This window comes from Carcharhinus amblyrhynchos, chromosome 22 (assembly GCF_965287045.1).
Source record: "Carcharhinus amblyrhynchos chromosome 22, sCarAmb.v2.hapA, whole genome shotgun sequence".
NCBI lineage: Eukaryota > Metazoa > Chordata > Chondrichthyes > Carcharhiniformes > Carcharhinidae > Carcharhinus > Carcharhinus amblyrhynchos.
Window position 1 is genome coordinate 44,966,393 of NC_137345.1, and position 14,894 is coordinate 44,981,286.

The window sequence follows — 14,894 nt, forward strand, 5'->3', positions numbered from 1 at the left end:
CAGTTGCCAGTCAAATTGGATTAATGAGCCATCGGATTAAACAAGACAGATGGCAATGTGTGCACTCCGAGGAGAAATAAATTTCACAAAGTGCTTTAAATAGCCTGAGATGCTGTCTGTTTGTGTGTGTGTGTAAAATCAATTGTGTGCCTCACCTAGATACGAATGTATATTTGTAGTCATTTGAAACTGAAGCCTGGCGCAGAGTAAGCAGCAAATTTCACATCGGTTGAATACTGTAACCTCATAACATAGCAGCAAATTGTGAATGAAAATATCACCAACAATGTTGTATTAAAAATACCCCGTGCTCCTTTCTGTTTTGTCTTGGCTCTGATGTCTAAAGCCATTTTTGCTTTCCTCCTCTTGTGTCAACAAGAATTGCAGCAAAACATTTGTACCCCATATTTTACTAAAACTTAATGATGTCACACGATGTACAAACGATGCCTTTATCTTCACAAACTAAAAGTCTCCATCATGTTGAATATCTAATGTGGCTACATATTGTTGTAAACAGTCTGTTCTCAGTTCCAAGCTTTTTTTTCCCCTCCCCTCTTTCTGAAGGTACTGATTTTTGGACTGGGGTTTTACATTAGGGTCAGCAACTTTGGGTTGGAGGCATTTCTGGAGACCTGACCACATGATACCTGGTCACATGCCTTCTGCAAATAATATTATTACATTAACCTTGTAAAAGGTGGGTCCCTTATATGAGAGTATTTTTTGTTTTGCTTGGGGTGTTTTGTGCTAGCAGCTGTTGAGATTTTTCAGGGTTTGGGAGATCAGGTTAAAAGGGGAAATTTTGAAGGTGGGCTGGAGGTGAAATAGAGGAAAGCCTCAATTGCCAAATCACTCCCCCCCCCCCCCGGCCCCCAGCCCCTCCCTTTCAGTTCCCTTGTGACTGCTGTTAGTACAATCCTAACACTGCTGTCACTGAACGAAAGCTTCAGCAGCAGCCAGTGATGTGATGGAATGGACAGGGTTGGGCAACACAGCACAGTGGTGCAGAGTTCAAACCATGAGTCAGTACCCTCTGCCCCCCCCCCCCCCCCCCCCAGCCTCCAGGCTGCTGGAAGGAATGTTCAGGAGGAAGAACCCATGCTCTCGGGGACCTCCTGTTATTTTGTGTTGTTGGGAACCTTACTGTAAAGGCATAGTTGTCAATTTGTATGACCATAAGCCATAATTTAGATATTCAGCAAACACAGAAGCATAACTGACATGGGCAAGTAAAACTGCTGAGCTCATTATACCCAGGGGCGTCCAGCTATTTGTCCTTGCTAAAGGTAGCTAATTGGGCACAGAATGGGATGTGACTTTGGGGACCTTCTTGGCCCAGATGACTTCCCTTTGCACAACAGTGAAATGAACATTGAGCACTTGAGGTAGGAGGATACCTTTTTCTGATCATTGATTTGAACAAAGCACAATTTAAACAATCTCTATCAGCCAATTGACAAATCCCTAAAACATGAATTTAATAACTGCAGCTGTAACAGTGGAGCCATCTTCATTGATAGCATGTAGCCCAATGTATCGTATCTCCCCATTACCATTCAGCAGCACTACTGCTTCACCTGTTTAATTTAATCACGTCTCGCAATGGAACAGCTTATGAGTGCGGAGGAGTTGGTAAATGCAATGCGAGCCTTTTGCCATCAGTTTAGATGGGAGTAGAAATCAGACGCAGAATTTATGTGGTGCTTTTGTTTCTTGTGAAAGAGCTTCATTTCAATGTTGGCAACTTCTCTGCATTTTAGTTTTATTATACACAAGCCTGGATTTTATCCTCCTGACATAGGTATGAATGGAATAGGGGGAAGGAAGAGTATGGGGGGTGGGTGATGTGAGGTAGGTGATGGAATGCACAAAATCCTGCAAGTGGCTTTCCCACTGCCTCCTGTTACCCAGTTGAACTTTAACTGCAAGAGGCAGTGGGCAACTTGGCTGCCCTAACCCTGTCGTGGTCCTTGTCTGACCAATTAATAGCTGGGGTTCTCCCACCCACTACCAGCATTTTACTTGCCCTGGGGTGATGTCTATGCTATGTAAGAATCCCCACAACCTTAGCTGTGTGGGCTGGCATTAGGTGAGGCATACTGAGGAAGGGGCAAAGCAATTGATGCTGCTTGCAAAGTTAAAGCTCTGCAGGGCAGATTTTCCCTCTTTTCCCCCATTGCCTCCCCTCTTTTTCTGTCTTTTTTTAAGTTGGTGTGCCGGGCTTGTAACCCTATGGAGTTTTTGTAGAAGCTCTGGGAGTTGGGTCTGGATTTTTGCACATTAGCCATTTAGAAGGCACCAGCCATCCTGTGGGAATCCTCCAGACTTAAAATTGAACAACAGTGTTTCTCAACCACCACCTCAGTTCAATCAGCTTTTGATTTCCTCTATTCCATTTAACCCTTACATTGACCTGGCTTTGCTTGTGGAGTGGAAAGGTCATGTGACATAAGAGACTTTTCCTGCCTTGTTTCTTGTTTTTAAAAAAAATTCATACTCTCCTACAGGATTTTTTTTTAAGAAGTGTTTAGTTGGCTATTGCAAACTAGACTTCAGTTGATCCTAAAGCCCAGGTGCCATTTTAAGTAAGTTAGGCCCAATGCCAGGAGGAGGTTGGAAGGGCATCTGAGGCAATCATTGAGAATAATTCGCTTGGCTCCTGAAGTGTTAAAGTTGTGTCCATTACATTAATGCTTAAGGTTAAGAGAAATAGGTGATGGTTGTTAGCTATCTTTTGAATTTGTATACATTGGAGATAGTTAGGATACTGGGTTGGGTTGTTAGAGAGGAGAGCTATGAGACTGAACACGTCAGTAAACTCAGTAAAGAAAAGCTTTGTGTCTTGTTTTCAACTTCAAGCCACTTGGATCCTGTTAACATGGTATACCCCAACTCTAAAATCACCTGACCTTTTTGGAGTGCACTGTCTTGGGCCTCCTGTTCCTTGCTGCTGGTGAGCTTGGCATTAGGCACCAACATTACTGTTGCAGGTTAACATGTCCTGGGACCAAAATTATGTCATTAGGTCTCAGGAGCCCCTCATTCACCTGGGGCTGCCCAGAATGCACCTGTGGTATGGGTCTGATGAATGCCACGTTGCCCATGTTAAACCCTGCCCCTCCCTAGCAAACCCCATTTTGTGGGAAATGTGTTACTATCTATACCCTCTACGTTATGTTCATTTATGGGGATAGTGTTTTATGAAGACAGATTTAGATTATATGTAATCAAACATGAATACATTGACTTTGACTAGAAACTAGTGGTAAGTAAAATGCTAGACTGTGAAAAGACCAAGGCAGGTACACGTGTTAGTACACTTAACAAAAATTAAATAGACAACTTTATAGGCAATTTTAAAATCAACAAGGTTGTTGTGCACCTGATGTCACATATAGGTCAGATCTAGTAAGTGCTGCAGATTTCCTTCCCAAAAGAATGAGTAGCCTAGGTGGATAATTACAATAATGCAACAATTACTGATTCTAGCTTTTTAATCCCAGATTTATTGAGCTAATTGAAATTCTCTTGCTGCCATGATAGGTTTTAAAGTCTTGTCTCTGGATTATTTGTATAGACTCTTATTAGTCTAGTGACATCACTAGATTAATAATCTAGGCCAGTATTTGTCATCCATCCTGGAGGGCAATTAAGAGTCAACCACATTGTTGTGGGTTTGGAGTCACATGTAGGCCGGACCAGGTAAGGACCAAAGATTTCATTCCCTAAAGGACATTAGTGAACCAAGTGGGTTTTTATGACGATTGACAATGGTTTCATGGTCATCATTAGACTTTTAATTTTTTTCTATTAAATTGCAATTTCATCATCTGCCGTGTTGGGATTTAAACCTGGATTCTCCAGAGCATTAGCCTGGGTATCTGCATTACTAGTCCAGGGACAACCACTACACCACTGCCTCTTCTCAGTCACTAAGATACTGCATCTCAGTCTCTCAACAGCAGCACTAGTTCACAATAATAATTTGTATTTATGTGACGTCTTTAGCATGCTAAAAGCACTTCCCAGGAGCATAATTAAACAGAATTTGAAAGTTCAGCCACATGAGCAAATGCGAGGACAGATTGACAGAGGCAGATTTTAAGGAGAAACTTAAAAGTATGGAAGAGTTTTAGGGATGCAGTCACAATAGCCCAGATTCAGTAGTGCATAGTTGGGGGTATTCAAAAAGGCCAGAACTAGAGAAACAAATCCTGTCTTGGAGGCTGAAGAAGATTGCAGAGAGAAGGATGAGGCCAAGGAGAAATTTGAAGAGCATGATGATTGTTTTTTTTTTAACTGAAAGCTAGTCTGCATCAGTGAGCATGGATAATGGGTGAACTGGACATAGTGTGAGTTGGGACCCAGGGAGCAGATTTTTGGGTAACCAAGTTTATGGAAGGTTGCATGTGAAAGGCTGGCCAAGAATGTGTTGGAATAGTCACAGGGTGTGTGATATGGATTTTGGCAGCAAATGAGCTGAGGTAGGTGCAGTCAGACCATGCTATGGAAGAATGAATAAGCAGCTTTAGTGTGGTTGAAAGCTTATTTCGGGGTCCAATATGACATCAAGGTTGTGTACATACTAATCCAACCTCTGGTAAATTGTCAGGGAATGGGATGGTGTCAGTAGCTAGGAAATGGAGTTTGCGACCAAAGCAATGGCTTCAGCCTTCCTAGTGTTTAGGAGGAGGAAATTTCTGCCCATCCAGCATTGGATATTGGGCAAGCAGTCTTAACTGTTTAGGACACTGGAGCAAGAGGTGCCATAAATAGAGTTGGGTGTCATCAGTGTGCAGGTGCACATTGATGCTTTGATTTCAGATGGTGCCACTGAAGGGCAGCATGTAGATGAGATGGGATGGGGTCAAGATTAGATCCCTGAGGACACTGAGGTAATGGTGAGAAGAGCTGGAAAATTTTGGCTTGGACGTTTTGTAAATAGTTCTAAAAGTCAGTAAAGATTTATGGTTAACCCAAGTATGACTACAAAGATTTCTTCTTCAGGCTTGCTGACCTGAAATCAACAGCAACAATATTCTGCACCTTGGGTGGAAGCAGAAGTTTCCATTTTGAAAGTGAGGAGAGCTCTTTCTAGTATCCTGGCCAATATTTAATTCATCGATTAGCACCACTAAATACAAATTAACTGGTCATTATCATGTATGTAGTCATGGACCTTAAGCACAGGTGTTCCTTGTCACTGCCTTAGCAAGAAAGAAGCTTCTGGAAGTGCAGTAGCACAGGCAACACTTGGCGGAGTTTCTACATTCCCCACAAGGTGAATTCTGAGGCAGGGGAGTGGAGCTTAAAATTGGATGGCTGGGACCCCTTCTCTCCCCAGGAACCCGTCTGCCCAAGCTCCAGTGCAATTTCACACTTGGGCAGGCAGAACCTGTTTTGATTTCAGGTCTGGAATAATTGTATCCTTCACCTAGAAGAGAGATGGCTGATGTTGCATTTGCAACATATCCTCCGCCCATTTATCTACAGTTGTGGACATGACCCTTGCTTTAGTACAGAGAGCATTGCTTGAAAAAAAAACTTTATCTTAAGGCTTTGTTTTGCACTCAGGCCAGTTCACGGGCTGATACGTGAATTATATGTTCGCTATATTTAAACCCTCAGCTGCATGTAATAATTTGCTTGCATGTCTTAATGTGCTCTGTCCTGCGTTTAAATTCATCTTGGAAATGGAGCAGTTAAATGAACTCCTACCACAGTCTTCCCCAAGCCTAACTTCATTGGTCAGTATATGCATCGGGATTCTGATAATTCCATGCACTACAAGATTGGGCTTATTGGCAACCTCTTAAATAGGACTTGAGTTGCTTTCTCACCATATAAGCACAGGGTGCATCAAAACCATCCTGAGGGATAATGTACACTGTATATCATGCAAATTTATGAGTGGGCCCAAGGCTGCCACCTTTGGCCCTGAAAAAATGTCTTGTCTACATCAGGTCACCCTGGAAGTGCAAGGAATCTCAAATTTGATCAACAGGTGAAGTTAGCTCTTTCTTGCTGCTTCTATGCAGGAGCAACACGGAGTGGTATTTGCCAGTAGCTGGATGCTGCCATCAAGCCTATAACACACACAAGCAGTGTGGTACATAAATTCTCAGTGCCATTGTGATGCTGGGTAGCTTTGCATCCAAAAGAGTGGCAGATCATATCAAACAGCGTGTTCCTTCTGCTGTTCGCAATGGGTGAGCTACAGCCATACCCAACTAGCCTGTGCTTCAAAAACTGTGTCAAGCATTCATTGTGATATTGTAATTGGGCAACATTTCCTAAAGTAGTCTGCAGTGTGCAACAAGTTATACTGACAACCAATTTAATATTTGTCAGTCAGCCTCAGTGTGATATGTGTGTGTACTGGAAACAACATAATAATGCACAGGGCCCTGATCTTTGCAGACAGAACTTGAATACACATTGTGCCCATTTCAGCTAAATAAAATAAGTGACAGTCTTTTGCTGGTTCATTACTCAGGGCAATCCTTGACCAATCAGCATTCTGCTTCTTGGTTTAAAGGTTTAAATTTCAAACTGTGCTAAGCTGTTAAATGTCAGTCAATATCAATTTTTCCATGGCAACACCTCCACTTGTCAGCCAATCAGCGTACACACTTCCTGTACAGCATAATTTTGTTGTTTTCCTTTGCATTAGTATTTTGCAAATTGCCCTAATGAGTCCAAAATGAAAAATATAGACAAAAAATGTTGTATTTTCAGCACTTTTCCTTTTTCTTTTAATTTACTTTATTATTGTTGCATGTATTAATGTAATGAAAAGTGTTGTTTCTTGCACACTACACTGACAAAGCATACAGTTCATTGAGAAGGAAAGGAGAGAGTGCAGAAAATAATGTTACAGTCACAACTAGGGTGTAGAAAAAAGATCAACTTAATGCAAGGCAAGTCCATTCAAAAGTCTGACAGCAGCAGGAAAGAAGGTCCTTGAGTCAGTTGGTACATGACCTCTGGACCTTTTTCCCAAATGAAGAAAATGGAAGAGTGTCCGTAGTGCATGGGGTGCTTAATTATGCTGGCTGCTTTACCGAGGCAGCAGGAAGTGTAGACAGAGTCAATGGATGGAAGGCTGGTTTGCGTGATGGATTGGGCTACATTCGTGACCTATTGTAGCTTCTTGCAATCTTGGGCCGAGCAGGAGCCATACCAAGCTGTGACACAATTGGAAGAATGCTTTCTATGGTGCATCTATAAAAGACGGTGACAATCATAGCTAACATGCCAAATTTCTTTAGTCTTCTGAGGAAAGTAGAGGTGTTGGTGGGCTTCCTTAACTATACTGTCAGCATAGGGGGTAGACAGGTAGTTGGCGACCTGGACATCTAAAATCTTGAAGCTCTTGACGCTTTCTACTTCATCCCTGTTGATGTAGACATGATGTGGGTATGCCGGCGTTGTCAGACTTTTTACGATGTAGACATGGGCATGTTCTCCTTTATGCCTCCTGAAGTCGATGACAATCTCCTTCATTTTGTTGACATTAAGGGAGAGATTATTGTTGCTGCACCAGTTCACTACATTCTCTATCTCGTACTCTGTCTCGTCATTGTTTGAGAACTGACCCACTAAAGGGGTGTCATCATCAAACTTGAAAATCAAATTTGGAGGGGAATTTGACCACAGTCATTGGAGTATAGTAGGGGGCTGAGAACACAGCCTTGTGGGCACCAGTGTTGAGGATGATCGTGGAGGAGGTGTTGTTACCTGTCCTTACTGATTGTGGTCTGTAAGTTAGGAAGTTCAGGATCCAGTTGCAGAGGGAGGTGCCAAGGCCCAGGCCACGGAGTTTGGAGATGAGTTTTGTGGGAAGAATAATGTTGAAGCCTGAGCTGTAGTCAATAAATAAGAGTCTGACCATAGATATCCTTGTTAGCTAGGTGTTCTAGGGTTGAGTACAGAGCCAGAGAGGTGGCATCTGCTGTGGACCTGTTGTGGCAGTAGACAAACTGTAGTGGATCCTGGTAGTCTGGGGGGGCTGGAATTGATTTGTGCCATGACTAGCCTTTCAAATAACTTAACTTCACAATGATGAGTGTCAGAACCACCAGCCTATAGTCATTTAAGGCACGCTGCTTGATTTTTCTTGGGTACCAGGATGGTGGTTGCCTCCTTTGAAGCAGATAGGGATCTCAGATGGTTGAAGATGTCTGTGAATACCCCCGCCAGCCAATCTGCGCAGGATCTGAGTGCTCCTTCCAGGTACTCCTGGGCCAGTTGCTTCCGGTGGGTTGACCTTCAAAAAAAGCTGCTCTGACATCTGCAGTGGTGACCCCAAACACAGGTTCTTCCTAGGTGGAGGGCATGCTCTCACTGATCTCTTGCTCAAAGTGGACATAGAATGCTTTTGAGCTCATCAGGGAGGGGTACATTGGAGCTGGTGACTTTTATACGCCTTCATCTCGTAGCCTATTATGCCTTGCAGACCTCGCCATAATTGGCAGGGTTGGTGTGGCTAGCCTGGGACTCTACTTGGTCCGGTATTGTCTTTTGACATCTTTGAATCCCTTAGATTGTATCTAGCTTTCTTGTATAGGTCAGTGTCCTCTGACTTGAACGCCTCAGACCTGGACTTCAGCAAGCAGTGGATATCCTTGGTTATCCATGATTTCTGGTTGGGGAACACATGGATTTGCTGCTTTGGCACACAGCCTTCTACACACTTACTAATTAAGTCAGTTACTGTAATGGCATACTTGTTCAGGCTGGTCGCAGCGTTTTTAAATACTGACCAGTTCACTGACTCCAAGCAGCCCCGTAGGAGATCATCTGATTCCTCAGACCAATATTGCACGGCTCTCTTTGATGGATTCTCCTGCTTCAGTTGTTTTGCAGGCCAGGTGCAGGAGCACAGCCGTGTAGTCTGATTTACCAAAATGTCGGTGGGCAATAGAGCAGTAGGAATGTGTGATATTTATGTAGCAGTGGTCTAGGATGTTTGGGTCTCTGATGGAACAGGAGGTATATTGGTGGTAACTTGGTAGTACGCTCTTGAACTTGGCCTGATTTGAAGTCCCCAGCCACAATGAACAAGGCCTTGATGTTTTGTCTCGAGTCTATTCATTTGTCGTATATATTTCATCCAGCACGATCTTCATATCTGTGTGAGGTGGGATGTGAACTGCCATTAGGATAATGGAGGTGAATTCCTGCAGAAGGTAGTAGAGGCGCCATTCTAGCAACAGGTGTTCTAATATTCAATCATTTTCTGTCTTGAAACTCAATAAGAGAGTGCCGCTTGATGACTACCTCACAATGGAATGGAAAGAAATGTAGTTCTGTGTTCAAGGTCAAGCTTTTCAATGAAACTTATGAACTGCCATTGTTCTCACATTTTGAGAGAATGAAATTGACTTTTTTCTAGGATAGTTTTCATAGCATTTCAAGGACCTGCTTGCTAAATCATTACAATGAAGTGGGAGCAACTCTGGGAATTTGGGGTTACACTTCCAAGAGCAAAGTAAAGCCCATCTTTTCTCCATTGCTCTTTCTTCCTCCACTGCAGCACACACGACAAGTTTATTCAATGGAACGTTAGCATCTGCCAATGCTTTGTCAAGTGTGTTCATGAGTGGTTTTTCTGATACCAAGTCCAACATTTATTGAACAGTTGTGGAAATGTAACGAGCAAATATTGCTAGCTATGGATTATCTTATATATTTGTGGACTCGCTGAGAGCTAAGTTAATGCTGGATAACTCGTTACCAGCGTTGATGTAGGAATTACTCTGCATGTACCCCTGGAAATACTAGACTTTTTATAATGTGGCATAAAGTTGGAGTTTTTTTGTATTTAAAATTGCAATGTCTTTTACAAATTCTTCCTGAGAATATGAATGCTTAGCCAGAGTGATGTTCCAGGATCTCTTAAAACTAGCTCAGTCATTGAGGCTGCCAATTTACTGAAAGTTGGAAGTACAGACGGCTGACTTTGGGCAAGATTTCAATATGATTAGCTTGTTCTTCTGCAATTCTAATTTGGGAGGATATTCAGAAAAGTTTTTTTTTGTGTTCTGTTTAGTGGGAGTGTTTCAAGTCACTACCTTTTTGTAGTAAGTGAGTGAAACGTGCAGGTAAGCCAGAAATTTCCTGCCTTTTAATGGTGAAGGCAAAATCTTCTTCACCTTCTTTTAAAACTTGTGTTTTCTTCATACTTCTGTTTCTTACAGATTGACATAGCCATTTTCATCCCCAGTGCTCGTACAGAGTTTATTGAGGGGTGTGTCAGAGCTGGCAATCGTTTTTTTTATATATGCCTTCATCTTGTAGCCAGTTATGTCTTGCAGACCTTGCCATAGTCAGTGGGGGTCCATGTGGCTAGCCTGGGACTCTAGCTTGGTCTGGTACTATCTTTTGACATCTTTGGATCTCCTTAGATCATACCTGGCTTTCTTGTATAGGTCAGTGTTGCCAGCTTGAACGTCTCAGATCTGGACTTCAGGCAGTGGGTATCCCTGTTCACCCATAGTTCCTGGTTGGGGAACACACAGATTTGCTGCTTTGGTACACAGCCTTCTACACACGAATGAAGTCAGTTACTGTAGTGGTGCACTCGTTCAGCTGGTCGCGGAGTTTTTAAATACTGACCAGTCCACTGACTCAAATCAGTCCCGTCGGTGATAATCCAATTCCTCTGACCAACATTGCACGATTTTCTTTTGATGGATTCTCCCTCTTCAGTTTTTGCTTGTAACCCTGAAGCAGAAGCATAGTCATGTGGTCTGATTTGCCAAAGTGTGGGCAGGCAATAGAGTGGTAGGCATGTTTGATATTTGTGTAGCAGTGGTCTGGAATATTTGAGTCTCTGAAACGGGAGACATTGTTGGTGGTATCTTGGTAGTAGAGGCCTGTGACCGATTTTCAGAAGTTCATTATTCCCTTCACAACCTTCAGTTTTTTTCCTCTCCTCCAGACTTCCTTCACACACAATCCAGATCATGGTGAAAATAAATCTGCTTCACTTAGTCACATCAGAGCTTGCACATTCTCATACTTTAACTGACTTAAAGCCAATCTAGAGGTAAAACTTATAACCACCAACTGAGCAAATTTCAGTTGGTATGCCTGTGTCCCATTGCACCAGATTCTTGAATTCCTCCCTTCCCGTATTAAACTTTTTTTTCTTGGGTGGAGGAGGAATAGGTTCTGTATCTCTACAACCCACCAAGTTAGACACTGGGTGTGTGCTGTCCTTTTAGCTGAGGTTTTCCTGCAGCTGTTGCCTTCCATCTGCCAAATCCCATGACTTGCAGCAAGAGGCTGGGTCAAGGAGCCTGAAGGACCATTCCAAAATGGTGCGGCTCATGTAGCCCCTTGCTGCTTTCTCATGAAACTGACCAAGTCCTGTGGTCAGTTTAGAGCAGTCTTACGCCCTCCAAAAAGAGTCTCTGGGAAGGACTTAAAACAATGGCAGGTAACGGCAGGACAAAGCTGCGCTCTTATGTTTCAAAGAGTCACATATGGTATGGCTGCCTGTGCACGAGAACTAGCTTGAGATATATCGACCTGATTTGATTCAAATTACAATGGTTATTGTGCATTTTGAACAAAGCTAAACTGATTCTTTTTAAGAGGGATTGCCATGTGAATAAACCTTACTACAGCGTGGATGTGTAATTTGGATATCTTGAGAACACTGTTGCAGATTCAAAGAATCAAGATAATCTTTAGGAAGCAGCATTTTGCTCAGAGTAGAGAGATAGCAAAAATACAATGTTTTCTGCAGTGATGGAGGGAATCTAAACTGTGGAGGTTAGTGCCCTTTCAATACAAGATGTGGAATGCAGAAAAGGATCTGGCAATGTACTCAAAAGGAAAATGCTTTGTTGACTTGGTGCTTCACACCATTCTTGCATTTATCTTCCAAGCATCTGAGAGTTAGCATTGGAATTGTGATTTCATTATTGTTTAATGTTTTTCTGGGACTAATGCATTATGCAAATCGTGAGAAGTAAATATGGGGGCAATTCTCTCAAGTGCTGAATTGGCGGGGAAAACTGTTTGAAATCCTGACTGGTTTTTCTCAGTTCAGTTTCTCACCTGAATCTCTGCACTTTGTGCAATGCAGAGGTCCAGGTCATGATCCTCATTAAAACCCCGGGGTGAGCGGGGCCTATTCATACTGGAGTCTGACAGTTCTGGAACTCTGTGCATGCTCAGTGGGCCCAATCTGTCAGACTCCCTGTTTGCTGGCTGGCCTGACTGTGGCTCACACAGGAATGCCCAACCCAGCCTGCCCCACTCCACTGCTCTCCTTCCATCCTAGACCCTGGCCACAGAGTGGCAGCAGGACCCCCCACCCCCACTGCCTGGTGGGCAGTGCCAAGGTGACCCTTGGGCAGTGCTGGGGGCATGCCCCTGCCGCCCCCCGGCCATCTGACCTCTTTGGGGAGGTGGGGATAGTCTCTTTCCCTCGCGCCCCTCCCCCCCCCCCCCCATTCCGGCAGTGTCTCTCATTAGTTCCCCAAATGTGGGGAGCTAGTCTGAACCCCGCAAGAATGAAGTACTCCTGGCAGGGTGGGATATTCAGTCAAGACCTGAAAGTCCCTGATTTAATGAACTGATAAGCATATTTTTTAAAAAAATTCAAAGACTTGCCACCGGTTTCCAGTGTGGTCTGACCGGCGACTTTTCGCCGGCTCTGGGAGATGCGTATGCATTCCTGGTGCGCGCTCAGATCCCTGTTCAAGGCTGTCGATGTGCATCTCCCACCTCGACCCATCAGAAAGTCGCTGCCAGCGATGGGCCGCGATTCTCCATATTGCTGACATCAAATTTCTCAGTCATTTGATCTAGATGAGGAGAAACTCCAAACTCACGTTGTGGTCCAAATGTATAAATACTTGCTGTAAATAAAGAGCAATGGTTTTGGGAATCTACTGCCTGGAGCAGCATATCTTGGGGAAAATAGACAATCCTCCAAACCCCATCTTGACCCCCAACCACACAACCAAACCTGGTTGTTGCAATACATACTGTGATTATTGGAGATCATTATTGGAGATTTTTGGAGATAGCCAAGTTCCGCACACATGAGGATGGTCTCAACAGGGATCTTGGGTTCATGTCGCACTATCTGTAACCCCCGTGACTTGCCTGGGTTTGCAAAACCTCACTTACTGTACTGTCTGGAGACAATACACATCTCTTTAAACTGTGATCAGTGCTCCTTCCACTCACATTATCAGCCACTTCAGGTCTTGAACAGCAGGTTAGGTGTAAGGATTCGCGTTTTAATCAGTAATCTCTAAACTGTCTGTGCTTTATATGCTCTGTCTGAGGCCAGAACTCTCCATTCACCTGACGAAGAGGCAGTCCCCTCGAAAGCTTGTGAGTATATTATCAAATAAATAGGTTGGACTAAAACCTGGTGTTGTCAGACATTTTACTGTATTATTGGAGATGGCATGGAATTTGGCTTTGTAATGATTCTGGGAGAGGTGGAAGGTTTGGGCCCAGGACGGAGACAACTTGGGAGGGACAGCGGGGTGAAAAGGTTCACAAGATACAGACTTGCTTCAGGATTATGCAAATATAAGGTCAAGGGAGTACACTACTTTTTTGTAGTAGGACCTACCTCTGATGTGATGGCTGAGGGTCAATGAGACTTCAGCTTTGTATGGAGAACTCCTGCATACTTTTATTTCAGCATCTGTCAGATTTTAATAATGGAGAGGGCTAAATTTATTACTAGAAAGCAAGGATGAGATGAGAGCCCGGATTTGTACAGCAATGATCAGGGCAGGGAATTGGCAATTATGGATTCCTAGCTGATCCGCAATAGGATCGTGCCCAGAGTCCTAGCAAAGCGTTATCAGGGAGTGATTTTCCAACCTCGCATGCCTGGTGCAGATTGCGTGATCTGGGAAAATAGCGTGCAGACCTAAAAAAAAATTGGTTCCTTGACCGCCGTCAAACAATTTGTAATTGTGCACTGAGATCGGGGCACCCCAGTGCTCTGAAGACTGGCTCACTGGTGTGTTTATGTCCTCACCCCGTAGTACTGACGCAGTACTCCTCACTCTCCCAAATGTAAGGGATAATTGTGGAACATGCTTGAGAGACTGGCATAGATCGTTCCGGGAGTCTCGCCGTTATGACTCCTCTTCTTACAAATGAGAGGATTAAACACTGGTGAATGTAGGATGGGTTGTGAGATAAATAGAACTCAGGAAATAATCCACTGGGTAGGAGAGACCCCAGGGAGAAGATAGTGAGACCATTCAGTTTGTAGGCCATGAGTGAGTGTATCAAAGTGCACCAGCTACTGTTTTGAAATGTATTTGGTGCTGAGAGCACATTGCACAAGTTAGCAGAATATGCAGCAGGGCGAAGGTGTGCCACAACTGTGGGGAAAAAATAGGTCATGTTCGAGCCACGACCTGTCAAAAGGAGCGAATTTTAAAACTTAGCCACGTTATAGGAAGTGGAAGAACCACAAACAAAGTCAGTAACCTTCTGGGGGAAGTAAATGAGTGGTTAGACATCCCACAGAGTTTAAACCAGACACCAAAGCAGATGTTTCTGCTCTATCAGGTGAAGTTAAATGGCTCATCGCAACCCTCATCAATCAACTTGAGGTTCTAGTGGGGCAACTTTTAACTGTGAAAGGTCAGTTCATGGAAAAGCTGAAATGTAATGACTAAGACAACCATGAACATTCTGCCATTCAAAAATCAAGAGTACGCTCCACTAAGCAGAAAGGCCTGCCTAAAACTAGAAGTAATCATGAAGTTGCTAATGAGAACTACAGCAGCACATTTTGAGGTGAATTTATAACATTGTTTATGACCCTAAGGAAGTTCAAGGCAGGGTACCATCATCACCCTCTATGCTTAACCAATTTGAATTTTCACACA

The 14,894-nt window shown here is 43.5% G+C and overlaps 1 protein-coding gene across 2 annotated transcripts in view; it reads left to right on the plus strand.

Moving 5' to 3' along the window:
* pacsin1b (protein kinase C and casein kinase substrate in neurons 1b) overlaps window positions 1-14,894 on the plus strand; it is a 239,756-nt gene that overhangs the window by 43,663 nt on the left and 181,199 nt on the right. The gene's annotated exons all lie outside the window — the stretch shown is intronic.